Source organism: Pelodiscus sinensis, chromosome 31 (genome assembly GCF_049634645.1).
Source record: "Pelodiscus sinensis isolate JC-2024 chromosome 31, ASM4963464v1, whole genome shotgun sequence".
NCBI classification, from domain to species: domain Eukaryota; kingdom Metazoa; phylum Chordata; order Testudines; family Trionychidae; genus Pelodiscus; species Pelodiscus sinensis.
Window position 1 is genome coordinate 7,024,556 of NC_134741.1, and position 19,339 is coordinate 7,043,894.

The following is a 19,339-nucleotide window of genomic DNA, read 5'->3' on the forward strand; positions in this document are numbered from 1 at the left end:
CCTGCTGTACAGACACGGCCATAGAGCCTCAGGAGGCTGCAGCAGTGGGAGACACTTCCCTGGTTTTGGGAGGGAGACGAGATGTCAAGTCCCATGACTCGGAGCCAGCTACAGATACCCATGGAAAGCTGATTTTCAGAGGGGTGTGATCAGCCCTTCCTGTGTATCTGGCTTCTTCAAAGGGGCTTAATCAGGACCTAAAAGTTAAAGAAGGACCATTTAGAAGGGTGAATTTCTTTCCCTGAGAACTTTTTCTGTTTGCCCTAGTGGCCTAATGGAGAAGGCACTGGCCTCCTAAGCCAGGGATTGTGGGTTCAAGTCCCACCTGGGCTGACAGCTTCCTTTCACTGACAAGGAGTTTATGCCCTTTTGCTCTCAGAAAGGATGCTCCACAGTTGTCTCCCTCCCAGCAGAAGTTGTTCAGACCCCTCACTAGCCAAAGCTGGTGTTAGGTGCAGATCTGAGTGCTGAAAGCCCAGGTATTCAAAGTCAGAACAAAGGGACACATTTTGCCCTAGAAGGCCCAGGAGTGACAGCCAGAGGAAGGTGGCTGTAGCAGAGCAGGGTCTGTCGGGAGACAAAGCGGAGCAGGAGGATGAGAAGGCCCATGAGAGGCAGAGACTCCAGAGCCGTGCGGGGGGGAGGACTAGATATTTGGTCTGGCAAAGTGACAGAAAATCCCCAGGCCCTGAGCATGGTGCGGGCAAGGCCCATGGGGCAGTTTGCCTGGTGGGGTTTGGTGGTGGAGAAGCTGTGAAGCTCTGGGAGTGGATAAGGTCCCTGGCTGTGCTGCGCCGCCTGCCGTGTGTGTGACTCAAACTGTCCCTCGTTCCCTTTTGTGTGTCTGTTGCAGTTCCAGTGTCTTTCCTCAGGCATGTTCATCCGGCAAAGACCCCACCAAGGATCTTGTATCTTCCTTTGTGCATCTCAGCTGCAGACACAGCCAGGGCTGGAAGGAAATTGCTGCACTTTGGGAGTCAAAGGTGTTGTCTGGGACCATAGAGTAGAGCAATTACAGCTGTCAGGCCAAGGAAGATGCCATGGCTTAGGTAGCTAAAGCACCTGCCTTATAAACAGACAAACCTGGGTTCAACTCCCAGTGGTGCCTTATTACAGCCTTTGCTCACATTTTCCTGTGTGTTTCTGGGACACAGGAGAGGCCTGCCCTGGCCACCCATTGAACTGCTGGTTCAGGAAAAGGCTGATTGGGGAGGAGTGTTGGGAAGAAGGAAACCACAAGTGAGAAGCACCTGATGCCCACAGACCCTCACTCTCCATGGCTGCAGGAGCTGTAAAGGTTGCACCTCAGGCTCTCTGAGCACGAACACCACCAGGGAATCACAAGGGCATGTGATGCTGGCTCTCCTGTCCCAGAAATTGCAGTCAGAGCCCTGCCTTGCCAGTGCCAGTCATGGCAGCCTGTGCACCTGCTCCAGGCTTGTGGTTTCCTTCTTCCCAACACTCCTCCTCAATCAGCCTTTTCCTGAACCAGCAGTTCCATGGGTGGCCAGGGGAGGCCTCTTCTGTGTCCCAGAAACACATAGGAAAATGTGAGCAAAGGCTGTAATAAGGCACCACTAGGAGTTGAACCCAGGTTTGTCTGGGGCTGCGGTTGCTGCTGACAGGGAAGGACCTGGGAGGCAAGGTGCTGACAGCAAGAGATTCCAGCTGCTTCTTTGCCCTGGGTCTCAGTGCGCCATGCCAGCTGCCAGCCACCTTGACCAAACCTCAAACCAGCTGGACGAGCCAGCCCACGTCACAGTGAGTCGCTAGTGGCCCTATCAGAGAAGAGCCATTGGCAACTGCAGAGACAGGTTTCAGCTGCTGGAGGCGCCTTTCTGAAAGGGCCATTTGTGAGCTGTGTTCTGGTTGGCTGGCTAGCTGAGTTGGTTAGCGCATGGTTCTGATAATGCCAAAGTCATGCATTCAAGCCCCATGCTGGCCACGGAGTTGTTTGCTGTGCTGACTGTTTTACCTCCCTTTAGCTGCCTGCTATGGACAGGGAAGCAGAAACAGGCAAAAGGCTGAGGCTTTTCAGGAAACAGACCAGAGAGTTGGTAGGAGGAGGCTCCAGTCTGCACAGACCCAGGGGCTAAAAGGCCCTTGGCCTGGCCTGCTTTCCGCAATAGCAGGGAAAACTCTTCTCTTCCCTCTATTGTGGGGCTACTCCTGGGCCTGCTGGCTCAGCTGTTTAGAGCTTGATGCTAATAATGCCCAGGTCATGGGTATAAGCCCCATGCAGACCCCACAACAGCCAAATTAGTTTTTTTGGGGCTGCAACCCCCAAAAAGCGGTGAGAGGGAGCCCTTGGCTGTGGGACCCACTTGTGCCTGTTGCTCAGGGTTAAATAAGATCTCCCCCAGGAGGTTGCCTGTTCCCTTCCCACCTTGCATTGGCTGGGAATCAAATCAAGCAAGGGGCAGCAAACACCAGGCACTGTCATTGTCTGGGCCACAGATAAAATCCCTCTTGGAGCTGTGGTCAGAGGAGTCCATGCGGAGGAATGTGGACATTTATTGCTGAATGGCCAATGGTCTAGCAAAGAAAGGCCACCTCCCTCCTACCCCCACAGCCTAGACCAAGTCAGAGCCAAGGTCAAAGAATTGCAGCAGAGGTATGTGAGGGAGGAACCACATTACTGTGCATGCTCTCGGAGAGGATGAAGAGGGGTGAGAGGCAGCCAGGAGCTGCAGGACCCATTTGTGCCTGTTTTTTCAGGGTTCAAGTAAAAGCTCAGCAAGGAGCTTTGATGCACCCACTTCACATTGCATTGGCTGGTAACTGAACCCAGGTTAACTGCTTGGAAGGTAGCTATGCTCACCACTATACCACCAATGCCTGCCTGCAAAGCTGCTGGGAAAATTAGTGAGGGAAGCCCACATCTGCCATGAGGCTAGCTGGAGGCGAGAGGGTGCCCGTGTGGTTTGGGTAAAGCAGAACTTCTTGGCCATTAGGCACAGACCAGAAGTGGTAACGCTGGGGTAGTGGCTGCCCTGCGCTCTCCGTGGTGTGAGGAGCTGGGCGGGAGAGGAGTCCCAGAGGTTGTTGGGTGGGAGAGCAGAGTTTATCGGCCTTTGGGCTAAGCTCTAGAGCAGCCAAGGGAGAGGTGGGGAAGTGACTTCTGGATACTCTGTGTGGCCCAGGGATGCGGACCAAGAGCCGTCCTTGTGTTATTGGCCGTAAAGTGTTGTTTCTCGGTCGTTTGGCTAAGATCGAGCGCTACTGCCTTCCAGAGAGCCATGTCACAGGCACAAGCCGCCAGAGACTCCTCCAGGGACACATCACAGGACCAAGCAAGGGGCAGCAAACACCGGGCACTGTCAGTATCTGGGCCAGAGATAAAGACCCTCTTGGAGCTGTGATCCGAGGGGGAATCTCTGCAGGCCCGGCAGTCCAGGAGGAGGGAATGTGGACATTGTGAACATATGAACATAAGAACGGCCATAGTGGGTCAGACCAAAGGTCCATCTAGCCCAGTAGCCTGTCTGCTGACAGTGGTCAACACCAGGTGCCCCAGAGAGAGTGAACCAAGACAACGATCAAGCAATTTGTGTCCTGCCATCCCTCTCCAGCCTCTGACAAACAGAGGCCAGGGGCACCATTCCTACCCCCTGGCTAATAGCTTTTATGGACCTAACCTCCATGAAATTGTCTAACATATGGCCCAATGGCTGATGGCCTTGCAGAGAAAGGCCACCTCCCCCATCCTGTATCCTAGACCAAGTCAGACCCTAGGTCAACGAATTGCGGGAGAGGTATGTGAGGGCCCGTGAGGGCAGGTCCCGCTCTGGGGAAGCACCGCAGCACTGTGCATACTGTGAGGAACTGGACCGAATCCTGGGGTGTGGGGAGCCCCTTTCTCCAGGGATAGTTGTGGAGTCTGGGATGGAGACACCTGGGCAGCAGCAGCTGCAGCTTCAGGATGACAACGCTGATGACCTGCAGCTCCAGGAGACACAGGAGGACTCCCAAATGGCTTCAGGCAGTGGGAGGGAACATCAGGTGAGTGCTGGGAGGTTGCAACACACAGGACATGTCGACACTTGCAGTCTCCTTCAGGAGAGGGATGCAAATGGAGACATTCGAAATTGTGAATGAAATTGGGATTTAAATATCCAGCGCTACATTTGCATAATCGCGTCTGGGCGCTGTTTCAAAATACTTTATTATGAAATAAAAAACACCGTTTAGATGCAGTTATTTGGGGAGAAAGCCCTTCTTCCAAAATAACCCTTAAACACTCCCCTCTGGTCTGGACCTAACAGCAGTGTCAGCGTTTGCTAGTCGGGGCTCTGGACAGCACCTGCACAGAGGGAGATGGCAACTGCGGGACGCCCTGGCCAACTGTCCCAATGTCTCACAGCAGAAAAGAAAACAAAAGAGGCCAATGCAAACAGCCCCCTGGCAGCGAGGGAGTCAGCACGTCGGTGGGTGGGGCAGGGAGCTGGGGGCAGAGCTGAGCTCTAACTCGCTGGGTGACCTTGGCCCATTCAGTGAATCTCTCCCTGTCTCCATGGCCCTGTCTGTACAGCAGGGACAGCAACACTCACAGCCCCACAGGAGGGGGCTGGTTTGATGCGTCACTCCATGGCCCAGCAATGAGCCCCTAAGCTCCCTCTGTTCTTGGGGAGCCAGGTTTGCTGTGTGAATTCGGTGGGGGAGGTGACGTCAGGTCTGGGCACTGGGATTAGTTACCAGTTTCCCTGGCCCTGGGGCAGTACTGACTTCATAGCTGTGATGGCCGAGTGGTTAAGGTGTTGGACTCGAAATCCAATAGGGTTTCCCTGCGCAGGTTCAAATCCTGCTCACAGCAAGGCCTGTGTTTTGGCCACACCCCTAACCAGACAACAAGCTGCACAACCCCTGAGCCATTCTCCCTGTCCCCAGTCAATCCCTTTCTGCGCCTTTCCGAGAGTGATACGGGGCATGGTGCCTCATTATGGGTCCCTGAGCTCTAGGGAAACTCTCAGCTCCTGCAGCCTCTGCCCCTTGCCCAGCACCCCATGGCTCAGCCCTACCCCATGGTGCTGCCCTGCTCTAGTGTGTGATAAGAGTTGAGTGAGAGGATGGAGCGTCTGGGCCTGCCCCCAAAGGTCCATCCATGAAGGGCAGAAATGTTGGGGATATGATGTGGGTCACTCCTCCTGAGGCACACAGCCCCTCCCCCGCCCCGTGTTGGGAGCAAAGGGTCTAGAGAAGTATGGGGGGGGGGTGTCTTGTTCCCTGCTCTTACTCTGTCTTGGCCAAAGAATTAGTAACAATATTTGTCCAAGTTTATGTACTGAAAAATACTGAAAAAAACTGACAAGCATGTTTCTGTGGGGTGGTGGTTATCGTGTTTGCTTAATGTGGAAAGGGCTCCTGCTTCAAAGCCAAGCAGAAAGTGGGAACAGAAGGTTCTGCTCTTGTGTCTCCCCAAGTAAACATCCTGCTGCTTGGGATAAGCCCAACTCCCAGGCTGAGTAAACCAAGGAACAGCAGGAGCCCTGCCCTAGAAGGGGAGGGGCCAGGGGCAGCCTAGACAGACAGCCCCAGGCTGGGAGGAGAGAGCTGCCTGACATCTCATCTCTAGCACTCCTCAGGCCCAGGGGGGAACATTGGGGCACATTGGTGCTAACAACACACTCATGTGGTGCCAGGCTCCAGCCAGGCCTATAGGGAGTGTTTCTTGTGGGGTCATTTGATTTCCTGCAAGTGCAGCCCCTGTACCTGCTCCCTAGGAGAATAGAACCCGAGGAAGCAGCTCAGCTTCCTTCTTACCAGGAAATTTGTGATGACAGCTCTAAGCAAACCCACCAACTTGAAGTTATTAGCCCCTATTAGCACCTGCCTTAGAACCTGCCAAAGCCTGGGATTGAACCAGGGACCTTTAGAGCTTCAGTCTAATGCTCTCCCAACTGAGCTACTTTGGCTGCTGGATGCAGCCTGTCTGGCCTGTAATTCTCTGTCCAGGATGTTTGGCCGCTGGGCTGCATGTCGTCATGCCCTGCCCAGGAAGGTGAGACTGGCCTTACCACAGCGCCCCTCCCCCACAGCCAGAGCCAAGGTTCCCTCTAAGCCAGGCCTGGGCAATACAGGCCAGCGGGCTGGATCCAGCCCATGAAGCCACCCAACATGGCAGCAAGAAGCCTCAGGCAGATTCCCTGCTCACCCTGCCCCCACGCACAGCTGAGAGAAGGGGCTGCTGGGCCCTTTGTGTCTCTCAGCTGTAGAGGAAAAGGCTTCATGCCTGGTCCCTGCTCCCAGCTTGTTTGTGGCCAATGGGAGCTGCCTGCTTGAAGCCCTGGCCAGTCCCCACAAGCTCTTATTCACCCAGGCATGTGACCTGTACCCCGTGCACAGGGAAGGGGCTGCCTGAGAAATGTGCTTGGCTGCTGGGAGTGTCTCCCAGTCAGAGCCTGCCTCTGGCACCCCAGCCCCTCCCTTCCCTCAACCCACAGATACTCCACATAAACCAAACCTTCTGCCCCCCTGAACCCTCATCCCTCCCAGATCCTGCACCCCAATCCTCTGCCCCAAGTCACAACCCAACCCCCTGCAACTGTTCCTGCACCCCAGTCCTCTGCCCCAAGTCACAACCCAACCCCCTGCAACCATTCCTGCACCCCAGTCCTCTGCCCCAAGCTCCTGTCTGCACCAACCTGCAACCCAGACCCCCCCTGCCCCCGTTAATAGCATGGAAAAGTGCAGCCCTGGGAGCAGTTCCCCATGAAAACTCATTGCCCACCCCTCCTCTAAGCTGTGCAGCAGCCCAGCGCCACAGCTGCCATGTCTCCCCAGAGCCCTTAGCCTGGCACTGGGGAGGCCTGAATCCAGGCAGTGCCCAGCGGAACCCAGCAGGGGCAGAGGGTACTTGGGGTGGGGTCGGGGGCTGTTCTGAAAGGCTGCAGGCGCCGTTAGACCCTTTTGTCCTTCCCTGTCTCACCCCAGCGCTGAGCAACACTCAGTGTCGGTCTGAGCATCCGTCCTGCTCTGGGACGTGTCTCTGTGGCAGGAACCTGCCCAGGCGGCTCTCGCGGTGAGGCCCCTCCCTGGCAGCACCGAGCAGTGAGAGCTGAGTGAAGGGGGAGGCAGGCCCAGGGGGAGAAGGCTCCATGACTGTGTGAGAGGGAGGCTCTGCCCTGGCCAGTGGGGAATCGTTACCTTTCTGAGGCACCAGGCCAGGGCTACTCGGAGAGGCAACGATTCCCCCCTGGCCAGGGCAGAGCCTCCCTCTGACACAGTCATGGAGCCTTCTCCCCCTGGTCCTGCCTCCCCCTTCACTCAGCTCTCAGGGTTCGTCGACACAGTGCATTTACTTTTAAAGCTATTTTGAAAGAAAACATTTAAATAGCTTGTTTCAAAGTAGCACGTCCACACTACAGGGAAGGCTCAAAATTGGTCCGAATCAGGAACCCCTAATGTGGATGCTCTACCTTGACTTAGAGCCCCAGGAGGCACTGGGGAGTAATTACTTTGACTGGCCCTGGGCAGGAGCTATTTTGAACTAGCAGCGGTGGAGCATCCACACTCCGGCTATTGCAAAGTAGCTATTTCGGAAGAGGCGCTATCCCTCGGGCAATGGGGTTTACAGATTTGGAACTAAGCCCTGGTGGCTTTTGAGGGGAGTGAGTAGGAAGAGGGAGGGGCCACTGGAGGCACTTTGCCCTCTGCCTGGCTCTGCTGGTAGAAAAAGAACAGGGAACTCCCCAACCACTGGAGAATGTGGGCATCGATCCCACTACCTCTTGCATGCTAAGCAAGCGCTCTACCACTTGAGCTAATTCCCCTGCTGTCACCAAGCTCCACCTTTTACCTTTGTCACAGGGACATCTCTCCGCTAGGCCAGTTAGTTGGTGGGAAAAGAGAACGCTCCAACCAGGCTCCTTCTCACACTCATTCTTGTGACCCTCATGAGTCAGCGGAGGGGCTGGAGGGAATGGCCAGCGGGTAGCAGGGGCAGCACACAGGTGCCATCACATCAGGCTCTCTGAAGGAAGTCATCAGGGTGATGTGTCTGGGTCTGCACTGACTGGGCAGAGCTGTAAGTGGGGCGTTTGAAGTGGGGTACGGGGAAAGTTTGGGTAAGTGAATGGAGCCCTCACCTTGCTGGACTGGTGAGCCTGAGAAGCAAAAGACATCGCTCAACCCATTAGAGCTGGGACGGTTGCTCGTGGGGCATTATGAACTCTGTTCGTGGTGTTTTCCCAAGTTCATGCCATGTCACTTCTCTCTCTCTTTCATTAAAAGTTTATTTTCTACACTCAGACTCTGTGCTGGCGAGTGGGAAGCATTGCCTCTCAGAGGCGCTCAGGGGTACGTGAATTTCCCAGGCTACTAATTGGCGGCTCAAGCTGGTTCTATGTGAGCTGAACCCCTAGATATTGAACCTGGCTCTGGTTGCTGCTGGCCCTACCCAGCAGAAGGGTTACAGGGACCAGCGCCTGCTGGGATCTGTGCTCCAGCAAACCACACACACGGCTTCCCCCTCCTCCTCACAGAAACGACTCTCAAATTCTCTTTGCCTGGTTTAAGACCCTGTTGTCTGAGTTTTTCCATATTTCAGTAGACGTGGTGCCCCCTCGTTCTGTCAGATACAAGACAGATGGGGCATTCGGTTTCCTCTTCCCCATACAGGAGTCGCTTTGGCCAAAGCTGCTTTGATCTCTGGACTTTTGTTCTCTCTGTATCAGAAATGGCTCTGTTGACCAAGGGAGGTCCCATATCAGCTGCCCAGGTGCAGCAGGGAAAGCAAAGGCCGGGAGGAGGAACTGGGGACAGATAAGAAAGGAGGAAGCAGAAGTTACATAATGGAGGGGTGGGGAGCAGGGGGGTGGAAAGGGGCAGAGAGGGAATGAAGGGAAAATGGGGAAAGAAACAAACAAGAACACAAAAGCTTAAGCTCAGGGTCTGGCCACGCAGGGGCAGGGTTCCAGCCATGGGCCAGCCTGGATCGTATCCAAGGAGCTCACGCAAACCTTCCCTCGCTGCTGCAGCCGCACTGCTACTGACCGGGCGCTCGCTCCAGCGGGGTCAGTGTGTGCCCAGGTACCTCGCGAGCTGGGATCGGTGCCCTCAGTCCAACCGGCACGTTCTTCTTCATAGCGAGGTGAATGGCCAGAGACACACACAGACGGGGTGTGAAACCGCAGCTGGGGGCACTGGTCCCCAGCGCTGCGTCAGTCACACTGGCTATGTTGGCCTGGCTGTGTCTAACCAAACTTCCAGCCACTGGTCTGGGACCTGCTGGGCTCCAGGGGCTCCCTGGGTTACGGTCAGAGGCAGCGGGTGTGAGCTAGGGACACGGCACAAAACTGGCAGCAAGGCTCAGTGAGGAGTAAACTTTGAGCTGAAGAGGGATTTTATGGCCACTGCTCTCAGCTGTGCAGCACCAAGGTCACGGCCCCGCCCCTCCACACAGCAGCTGGGGGCTGGAGAGGAGATCGTCGTTTTAAACATCGTAAAACTACAGAGACAGAAACAATCCTACGCATCCCCCACTCGCCACGTAACCCATTCCAGCAGCCCCAGTTTCCTCGTCCATGTTCTGTCCTTGTGCCAGTGCTGAGCCTGTAGTTATGGTGAGGGCTGGTGCTGCGGGGGGTTAACAGGAGCCAGGGGCCATGCTGGGTGTGCCTGACTCCGGGGGAGGCGCATTGGCTCGGAGAGCCGGGACACTGGGGATTTCTCAGCCCACAGAGCTGCACATGCTGAAGTCCACAGGAAGCAGCGACCGGCTTCTCTGCACAGGCTCTGTGCTGCCGGGCTCCCTGCAAACATTCCCACCTGCATGTCTGCTGCCCTGGGGTTAGATCCCAAAGCTGCTTGTATCCTGGTGCCTTTGGCCTCAGCCGCCAGCCAGTGTCTGGGGCCTCACCTGGTTCTGCCACTGGCAGGGGACACTGATTGTAGGAGTCGGGGGTTTCTTCGGTGCAAACTTCATTATTTGAAAAAAAAGCCCAGAAATTCCTGTCTTTTAAATACAGCAGAAAGAAAATTCCTGGAAGTTTCCTCATGCAGAACTGCACATCTGCTTTCCAGGGAACCCTGGGCCTGAAGCCAGCGCTCTCTCAGGTTCCTGCCAGGATCACATTCACAGCTACTTCCCTTGGCTCTGTGCCTCACATACACGAGCTGCCAGCAAGTCCTTCACCCCAGGTGTTCCCGGGGAAACCCCTCTGAGGCCTGTGTAGATAGATCTCTGAAGTCATCGTAAATCGCTGACTTAATCATTTTCATATAACCCTGTATTAAGTCTTTCCATGTACAACTTTGTATCAAGGCCTTTTCTATAGAAACTTGGTACCTGTGCATATAGACCTCATGCTTGTTGTGAATGCAGAGCTGGCTGCTAAAAGCCACTGTGAATGGGGAACACGTGTGCACAGGGGAGTCAAAGACTTTGGCCCAGATTTCACCCTCAGAGGTCTCCCCTAGACTGGTTTAGGGATGCTGGTGGCCTCGGTTGGCTGCCCCACTTCTCAGCAATGGAACTTGAAATCAGCTTTTCCTTTCCAGCGATAGCTAATATTCAGGAAGGGCAACTAGGACCTGCCATCCAGCTTTGAACACCCTCACAATTCAGGGGGGCTCAAGTTCAGTTTGGGTGGATGCTACATCATTTCTCCCAAATCAGACACTGACCTACTGCCATTTGCTGTGGACAAAAATAGGATAAGATTGAGCAACAAATGCTGGCACCTTCCCAGCGCTCACTGGGGCCGGAATTGCTGTTTTCAAAAGCCATGCACATGTTTTTAAAGAAGACAGTAATATTGCCCTGGTGAGCCCCACACAGAAACCAAGGGTGAAACAAAAGAACAAAAAAGGCTCCTCAACTTTTCTTCATTAGGTGGGACGGTTTTACAACATGCGTCCAAATATCTTCCAGTCCTACAAACTGAACATTGCTCCATTCGACTGCATGAACCAGGCCTGTGTTCTGTGCACTTCCAACATTCCTCCTGAACTCAGAAGTGCCTTCCCTTTGTAACTACGCCCCTGGGCTGTGTCTAGACTGGCAAGATTTTGTGCAAAAGCAGCCGCTTTTGCTCAAAAACTTGCCAGCCTTCTACACTGGCCACTTGAATTTGCTCAAGAACACTGACGATCTAAGGTAAGATTGTCGTTGTTCTTGCGCAAATACACTGATGCTCCCACTCAGGGATAAGCCCTCTTGCGCAAATATTTCTGCACAAGAGGGCCAATGTAGACAGGGAAGAACTGTTTTGCACAAAAAAGCCCTGATGGCGAAAATGGCCACGGGAGTTTTCTTGCGCAAAATCTCATCTATACTGGCCACAGATGCTTTTGCGCAAAAGCATCCGTGCCAATCTAGATGCTCTTTTCTTCAAATGCTTTTAATGGAAAAACTTTTCTGTTAAAAGCATTTGCACAAAATCATGCCAGTCTAGATGTAGCCCTGACGTTCTCAGCCCTGGTACGACTAGCAGCTTTATATTTAGTACTTGGGTGGGAGGTCTCTCAGAAAAAGGTTAGTGATGCAGATGTTGTTTATTCACTAAGGCTATATTTAGACTGCCGTTTTTGTTGGAAAAAGGGACGCAAATTATACTCCACAATTTGCATATCTTTTTCCGATTGTTTTTTTGGAAGAGGCTTTTCCGAAATTTGGTCTGTTTACTCTGGGCCAAATTTTGGAAAACTTCCTCTTTTGGAAGAGCCCTGCCCCACCCAGAACCAGGGTCAGATTGTCTTCTCGGGGAGGGAGCCCGGCGGGAACGTGAAGATCGGGGCCTTGGAACCAGCATTGACAAATGTCACCTGCCCCCAGTCACAGTCCAGCCAGACCCAGATCCTGTGGGGGGCCTGGCTCAGGGGCAAGAGGGTCTCCTTGGAGGATGTGAGAGTCTGGTTCTAATCTTCACACTGCCCCACAGCCCAGGGCTAAGGCTGGTCCATCCCTTTCTATTCATTGACTCTCTGACCACCCCCACAACCCAGTGTCGCCCATCCCACACCTCCAACTCCCAGCAATGTCTCCCCAAGGTGAATCCCTCACAGCCCAAAACACAAGGCTCAGAGTCAAATCTTGCTGGGGTGTCAGGCAGTGACTGCCACTTACGTTCCCATCTCACACGTTTCCGATCCAGAGACGGGACGAGCCCAGGTGCATCAGGGAAAGGGAAGGCCAGGAGGAGGAGCTGGAGACAGATAAGAAAGGAGGAAGCAGGAGTTACATAAGCAAGGGATGGGGAGCAGGGGGTGGAAAAGGGCAGAGAGGGAGTGAAGGGATAAGAGGGAAGCAAACAATCAAACAAGAATACAAAAGCTTAAACTCAGGATCTGGCCACACAGCAGTGTCCAGCCAGCGGTTGGCATGGATCGTATCCCAGCAGCTCGTGCAAACTGCTCCCTTCTTGCTGCTGCTGGCCTGGTGCTCACTTCAGCAGGGCTGGTGTGTGCACAGGCACCAAGCAGAGAACCTGCCCTCCCAGGGGCTGTGTAGACGTGTCCCCAGTGAAATTAACGTGTCCTTACCTCACAATGTGATGAGTGTCTAGGGCTGCTCACAGACTTGCAGTGAAACTACAATTTGGGGGGAACTAACCCCCCGGAGCTATGTCAGTGACACTGGGTGTGTCACCATAGCTGTGACTTTCTGAACATCCAGCCACCGGCCTGGGGCCAGCAGAGCAGTGAAAGTCAGCAGCAGCTGGTGTGTGCGAGCGGTAAGTCATAACACGTGAGAAACACAAAGTTAAGCTTGAGCTGAAGGGGGATTTTATAGCCTCTATTCTCCGCTTTATGATTTTACAGCCTAAAGATCACAGTCCAGCCCCTTCCAATCCCAGATAAGTGCTGGAGAGTTGTAACTTTCAAACATTGTAAAACCCCGTAGAAATGTTATCACTGTAATGTATTGACAGGGTTAGAAGGGTTGTTTTAACAGGGAGTGTGTGTGTGTCAGCTATATCAGATTATATTATTCTGATAGGCTTAGTCCAGAATAATGATAGTCCAGTTGGCTTAATCTGAAATAAGGAAGGAATTTTCTGTTTGAGGTTTCCCGCCACTTTTAAGCTTTGCACTCTTTCCTAAAAGCTTTGCACTCCATCCTAAAAGCTTTGCACTCCTTCCTAAAAGCTTTGCACGCTGCCCGAATAGGAGTGCACTCCGCCCTATGTATCTTTTTCCTGCCTTTTTTGTTATTAAATACCCTGGCCATGATCCAGTTCAGGTTGGTGGGTTTTTGGTCTCGTTCGTTCTACCTGAGTGAATGTATTGTCTGTCATCCCTGTCTGTCATGAGAGAATGAGAGATTGGATTAGTGCCATTGTGGGCTACATTCTGTCTTCGAGTTACCTGCTTGTGGAGAAGTCCCTGGTAGCCATTGCCCACTGGAAATCTTCACTGACCAGACCAGAGCGGAAGGCCTGAAATCTGTTGTTGTGGGATCTCCTCACTGTTCCTCTGCCACAGCTTGCAATTAGCCATGGCATTGAAGTCGTGAGCACCAGCTGCTTGTATTCAATCAATTGTAATGTATATACCTTATGTATTGGAGATTTTCTATCATCTTTCTCTTCTGGGATAGGATGGGCAAAATTGGTCTTTTACGTGTTGTCCTTTTCAAATTTACAATATATGGTTTGGCCCCTTATTTTATCTCAGACTTGTTTGTTAAACAAATAACCGGTGATAGATACGGCCTCGGGCGATCCCTTCTTCTGGGACTTGGGACAATTAACATCACCGAGTGTCAGGGCGTGGCTAATTAGACCTTTTAAATTAATCGTTACTGCGTCCCAGGGTAACAGACAGAAGAGAAAGGAATTGAGTGGGCCTGCAGCACCTTAGATACTAACTTATCCACAAATAGATAGATGGTGTTGTGGGCATAACCCACTTCTCCAGATGAGTGAGATGAGAAGTGTAAGTAACAACCCTATCCCATCCCCCACCCCATCTTCTAGAACTGGAAGAAACCTTCAAAGGTCATCAAGTCCAGTCCCCTGCCTTCACAGTAGGACCAAGTACCATCCGTGACAAATTTTTGCCTCAAATGGCCTCCACAGGGATTGAACTTACAACCCCAGGTTTACCAGGCCAATGCTTAAACTACTGAGAATAAACAGCTGGTTCAAGCCAAATCTCTTATCATTTCCTATCATTGGAAGGACCTCAGTCCCTGGGCTCCAATGCTGCGTTCATCTGCAAATTTGACACTTTAATCAAGGTCTGATCAAAGACCTGACCTGGATGGGCTGCTACATTCAACACTCTAAGGACATCAAAAGTTGAGTATCAGCCATGTCGGCCCACTTCAGCATTTCTATTAGCCTCATGTAGCAGGAGACCTTACTTCAGCCATCCTTTTTAAGCACATGAGCACTTACTGCATTTAAGTAGAATCCAAGGGTGTGTCTAGACTACAGAGTTTTGTAGACAAAAGTGGACTTTTGTCGACAAAACTATACCTGCGTCTACACTACCGCTGAGTTCTGTCGACATAACGTCGACAGAACTCAGCAGTTTTGTCGACGCTGGTAAACCTCATTTTACGAGGCATAACGCCTTCTGTCAACAGAGTTCTGTCAACAGAAGGTATTATTGCATGTAAACTGTCCTTGCGTCTACACTGCCATGTCGACAAAGCAGCTTGCTTTTGTCGACAGAACTGAATGTAGTGTAGACGCTCTTTGTCGCCATGTCGACAAAGCAGCTTGCTTTTGTCGACAGAACTGAATGTAGTGTAGACGCTCTTTGTCGACAGAAGCTTTGTCGACAGTATCTGTCGACAAAACTTCTGTCGACAAAACTCTGTAGTCTAGACGTACCCCAAGATCCACCTCAAACCCCAATACCCTGTCCCTGTCTCCTTTGTAACTCTGCAAGATCCACCTCAAACCCCAATACCCTATCCCCCTCTCCTTTGTAACTCTGGTAGATTGACCTCAAACCCTAATACCCTGTCCCTGTCTCCTTTGTAACTCTGTACCCCTTGCTCCATTCATTTGCAGAAGTGGGTCGTGTCCACGAAAGTTCATGATACTGGCTTCATTTTTCATTAGCTGCAGGAACATTAGTTGTTTTTTAAGTTTTTACAGTTACAGACTAACACGGCTCCCCCTCTGACACGTGACAAGAGCTTGCTCATGATGCAGACAATATTTGGAAAGATCATTAAGTGGTCCACCAAGACCCTCAGCAATTTTCAAGTGCTCCGTGAAAAAAAAAGTCAGATACAAAAACAATCAAAGTGCCTCCCGTTATTTCATTTACTTCCCATCACTTATAATATAGAAGGAGGATGAAGAAAACAGAATGAAAAGTGGGAGAGGCAGGAAGAGTGAATGTTCTTTTTCTTGGCTGCGTCCCCTTCATAACTCCGGGCCCCACTAACTCTAAATCTGCCACTGAGAATTGGACACTTACAGCCCACTCCATTAGCCTCATTAAGCATGGACACTTTAATTGACAGGTTTTTTCCCCTCCCTCTCTCCCCGCTTTTTCTGCTTTTTATATGAACTTCTGTGCCTCTTGCTCCATATTTGTCACCTGCCCCAAAAAAGCCCATGATGCTTTCTTCATGATACTGTCTGTATATTTTTGGTTAGTCTCTAACAGCAGGTCTTGTGACACGCTAATGCAAATCGAGACGGGTGCTCCAGTCGATGGTAGTTGTCCTGCTTCCATGAGGAGTAAGGGAAGTTGAAGGAAGAGTTTTCTCCTTTCAACTTCCTGCAGTGTGGACAGCGCCAAAAGCCGCGTTAAGGTATTTCGACTTCAGCTACACAATTAACACTGCTGAAGTTGCGTAGCTTAATTCATCCTATAGTGTAGACGTGCTCTAAAGTGCTACAGGACCATCGTTTTTTACATTTCTAAAATAAGATCAGTTTTAGGGTAACTTTGCACTGAGCTTTTAGTGTTGGAACTAGCTTTGCGTGTTCTGTAATTTTAAATTTGCTATTTAATTTGCTCTTCCTGTTCTCACTTGCAACCACTTCAATCCTATTGGGTGTGCTTAATAAAATCACTCTTACTTATATCAGGGCCAGTGTCAGTAATTGTTACCTGGAGGAGCAATCAGTGTGTAACCCTCCTTTCGTTGTTAAAGGGGGCATGCCTGAATGGTTCATGTGGGGTTCTGATCCCAGTTGGGGGGTGGGTTTCCCAGGTGCTGGGACTGAAACTGTCTCCTGAGACCTGAATGGATTCAGTGCCTATATTTCCCTTGGTGTGTGTCTGGGGTGTGGGGAGGTGAGCTCAGCTTGGTGCCTTGGCTGGGGGAGACCCCCGAGCTGGCCCTGCAGGAACAGGTGGTGAGGAGCCCCAAGAGCAAAGAGCTGAGTGTCAGTGGCTTTGTTCGCACCCTGGGATTCGCCCCAAGGGGTCTTCTGTGGCCGCACCCCGTCACATGATTGAAAGGATTGTGACTTTCACTTCTGTCTATGGAGCTTTACGATGGTTAAAAGAACAATCTCTCCAGCGCTTATCTGCTGTGTGAAGGGGCTGGGCTGTGACCTTTAAACTACAAAGTCGTACAACTGAGCATAGCGGCTATAAAATCCCCCTTCAGCTTGAAGTAGCGGACAGAACCAGCTGAAGCACTTCCCCTGCTCCTTCTGCTGAAACGTCCTGGGAAAACTCAGAGAGCGGGATCTCACGCCAGGCACAGAGACCCTGAGTCATTTCTGCGAGGAGGAGGGGGAAGCCGTGTGTGTGGTTTGCTGGAGACCCCCGAGCACAGATCCCACCCGGTGCTGCTCCTGGACAAGGCTGCCCAGACACACAAGGTAGGACTCACTCTGGATGCGGGTTAATTCCAACCTTCCCTGTTCACACACAGCCTCTCCATGCCCCAGAATATCCCCATTTCACAGATCCTCTCCCCTGCTCCCTGGCTCCAAATACATCTCTGCCCTGCAGGCGCCTTCCTCTGGGCAGGTGCAGGGAGCCCTGGTTCTGCTGCTGCCCGGCTGGCCATCCCCACACTGGCCACTAGGCAGAGCCGGGCTCTCCAGCGCTCCAGGAGGCATGTTCCTCGCACCCGGCACTGAAGGACACCGTGTCCCTGCTGCTGCCTGGACAGGATTGGAGGGAACGAGCTGCTCCCAGCCCCCCCTGGGAGGCCAGGCACTGCCAGCAGGGGGCTCTGTAACCATGAGCAAAGCAGCCCCCGCTCTGCTCTGTGGGACACACAAGGGCACGGGACAGAGAGGCCCAAGGGGTCCTGGCCTCCTGCGCTTCAGCCCAGGCTTGGCCCCCTGACCAGGCTGGTAGCTGCAGCCCAGCAAACCCAGGGACCTGGGGCACCGGTGGGGAGCTGCAGAGGCTTCACCTGCCTAGGGTGGGCCCCTGAGAGCTGCCCCTGCCTGTGTCCCCACCCCTTGGGCTCTCTGCCTACAGCACCAGCTTCCAGCCTGGCTTGGGGGCCAAAGAGCCACAGCCAGGCCATGCTCAGAGCTGCATGGGCAGGGGGGAGCTGGAGTCTCAGTCTAGTCTCTAGTGGGCAGATTCCTACAGTCCTTCCCCTGGGAACCTCCTGCCCCTCAGCGCCTGGAGGCCAGGGAGTGAATTGGCCGTGAAGACTCAATTCCCCTTTCGTCTCTCCAGGCCAGAGCTGAAAAATATGAACAGGAGTTTTGAGGGGAATGTTTCGGGGGCTTGGGAGAACTGGAGAGATTCTAACTCCAGCCCCATCAGGAGCAGCGACTCACTGGCCAGAACTGGAGAACTGAGTCATTCGATGAAGTGTCACTATGTGACGTTTTCTCTCTCCAGGTGTGAAAAGGGGACGTTGCAGCCGCCGGAGGAGATTTCTCCTGAACTGGGTTTGAGACGGTGACTTTGGCAGGAAACTGTTGCTCCCATGGAGACTCCGAGGGAGGGCGAAGGTACCAAGAAGGGATCTAAGAGGGGAAACTGGGAGGAACCTCCGAGGCTGTGGGAGGGGGAAAGGACAGATCGGTTGAATGAAAGATGGAAAGGGGACAAACGGAGCAGGTGTAACGAGACACAGGTGTGAGGACGCCACGCGTTAATTCATGACTCACCCTCAGTCGCAACACTGAGTCCCAATGGCCTAATGTTTGGTCTCTCCCAACGTGGGAACCGCGTGGGGCCACAGAAACCAGGGTGCTGCTCTGGCGAAATCTCAGGACTCCCCTAGCCTGGGCCAAGGTCGGCACGGGGCTCCATGGCCAGGGACTGGGGGAGTCTGGAATGGTCCCCTGTAGCTTTTGGCCCACTAGGGTGAATCTGGCTCCTTGAGCCGATTGTCTCCCATCTCCAGTCTCCACACTGTACAAGGGCTGTATTCCCGGGTGTGTCGGTCTGTGGAGGCCAAGGGCCCCTTGTGGAGATGCTGTGTGAATAGACGCCAGCGGGTATAGAATTATGAGCCTTAACCCAGCAAATCTTACCATCCTGTTAACACCAAAGGAACCAAACTGTGTAAAGCTACATTCACACTAAATGTGAGATTTGGGTCTAGGATGGGGTGGGTAATAATGATTGATCTGGGGCCACTCCAAGATTCTGGTCAGTGGCCAATGGCCACAGATTTCTATGGAGTTTTCTAAGGGGTTTGGTGCCTGGGAAGCCAGGTGGGTGCAGAAAGGAGCTTGGGATGGAGGACTGGGATGCAGGAGAAGGTGCAAGTTCTGAAAGGGAGTTTGAGTGAAGGAGGGGACTGTGATCTGGGGCAGGAGATTGGGGTGCAGGGTCCTGGAGGGGCTATGGGTGCAGGAGAGGATTCTAGCCTGGGGGAAGAATGCAGGTGGGGTACAGGATATTGGAGGGAGTTGTGACCTGGGGAGGAAGGGTGCAGAGGGTTTGTGTGGTGACCTGGGGCAGGAGTGGATTGAGATCTGGGACAGGCATTTGGAGGAGGGGGATCCCAGAGGCAGGCTCTGACTGGGAGATGCTTACCTAGGCAGCACCCAGCCAGCAGACTTGCAGGACTCCAAAGCCGGCTCCCTGCCGGTCACAGCCCCAGACTTCTCAGAACTGCTGTCTGCTCCCTTCATGTGGCTCTTCTCCGAATGCCAGAGGAGGGAGAGGCTCTTTGCACTGCCCCCACCATCAGCCCAATCCCTCAGCTCCCATTGGTCAGTTGTTTCCAGCCAAAAGTCATGGGGCTGCTCTCTGCCTGTGGGTCCCGGCAGAGCAGTCTGCAGGCCGTATCTTGCCCACCTTTAGTCTAGGGTCTGGCCAAAGGCAGTAGGTGAATGGGACAAAGCAGCTGAGGTCCAGAGGGTGGGAGGGGATAAGGAGATTTAAGTTCCCCTCATCACAGACTGCGTCTCCGCGGGTGGCTGTGGGCTTCTGTGTTGGGAGACACCGAAATGAAAGGGGCGGGAGGAAGCTTTCAAATCAGTTTCTCTCTATA

The 19,339-nt window shown here is 52.9% G+C and overlaps 1 protein-coding gene and 4 non-coding genes across 7 annotated transcripts in view; 3 read left to right on the top strand and 2 right to left on the bottom strand.

The window, feature by feature from the left end:
- Positions 1-19,339, top strand: part of LOC142821516 (uncharacterized) — a 369,045-nt gene that overhangs the window by 124,586 nt on the left and 225,120 nt on the right. The window lies entirely within an intron of this gene.
- Positions 261-339, top strand: TRNAR-CCU (transfer RNA arginine (anticodon CCU)). Its single transcript has one exon. It is a non-coding gene; the product is annotated as a tRNA-Arg (tRNA).
- Positions 4,732-4,813, top strand: TRNAS-CGA (transfer RNA serine (anticodon CGA)). The gene has a single exon. It is a non-coding gene; the product is annotated as a tRNA-Ser (tRNA).
- On the bottom strand, positions 5,840-5,912 carry TRNAF-GAA (transfer RNA phenylalanine (anticodon GAA)). Its single transcript has one exon. It is a non-coding gene; the product is annotated as a tRNA-Phe (tRNA).
- TRNAA-AGC (transfer RNA alanine (anticodon AGC)) lies at positions 7,697-7,769 on the bottom strand. Its single transcript has one exon. It is a non-coding gene; the product is annotated as a tRNA-Ala (tRNA).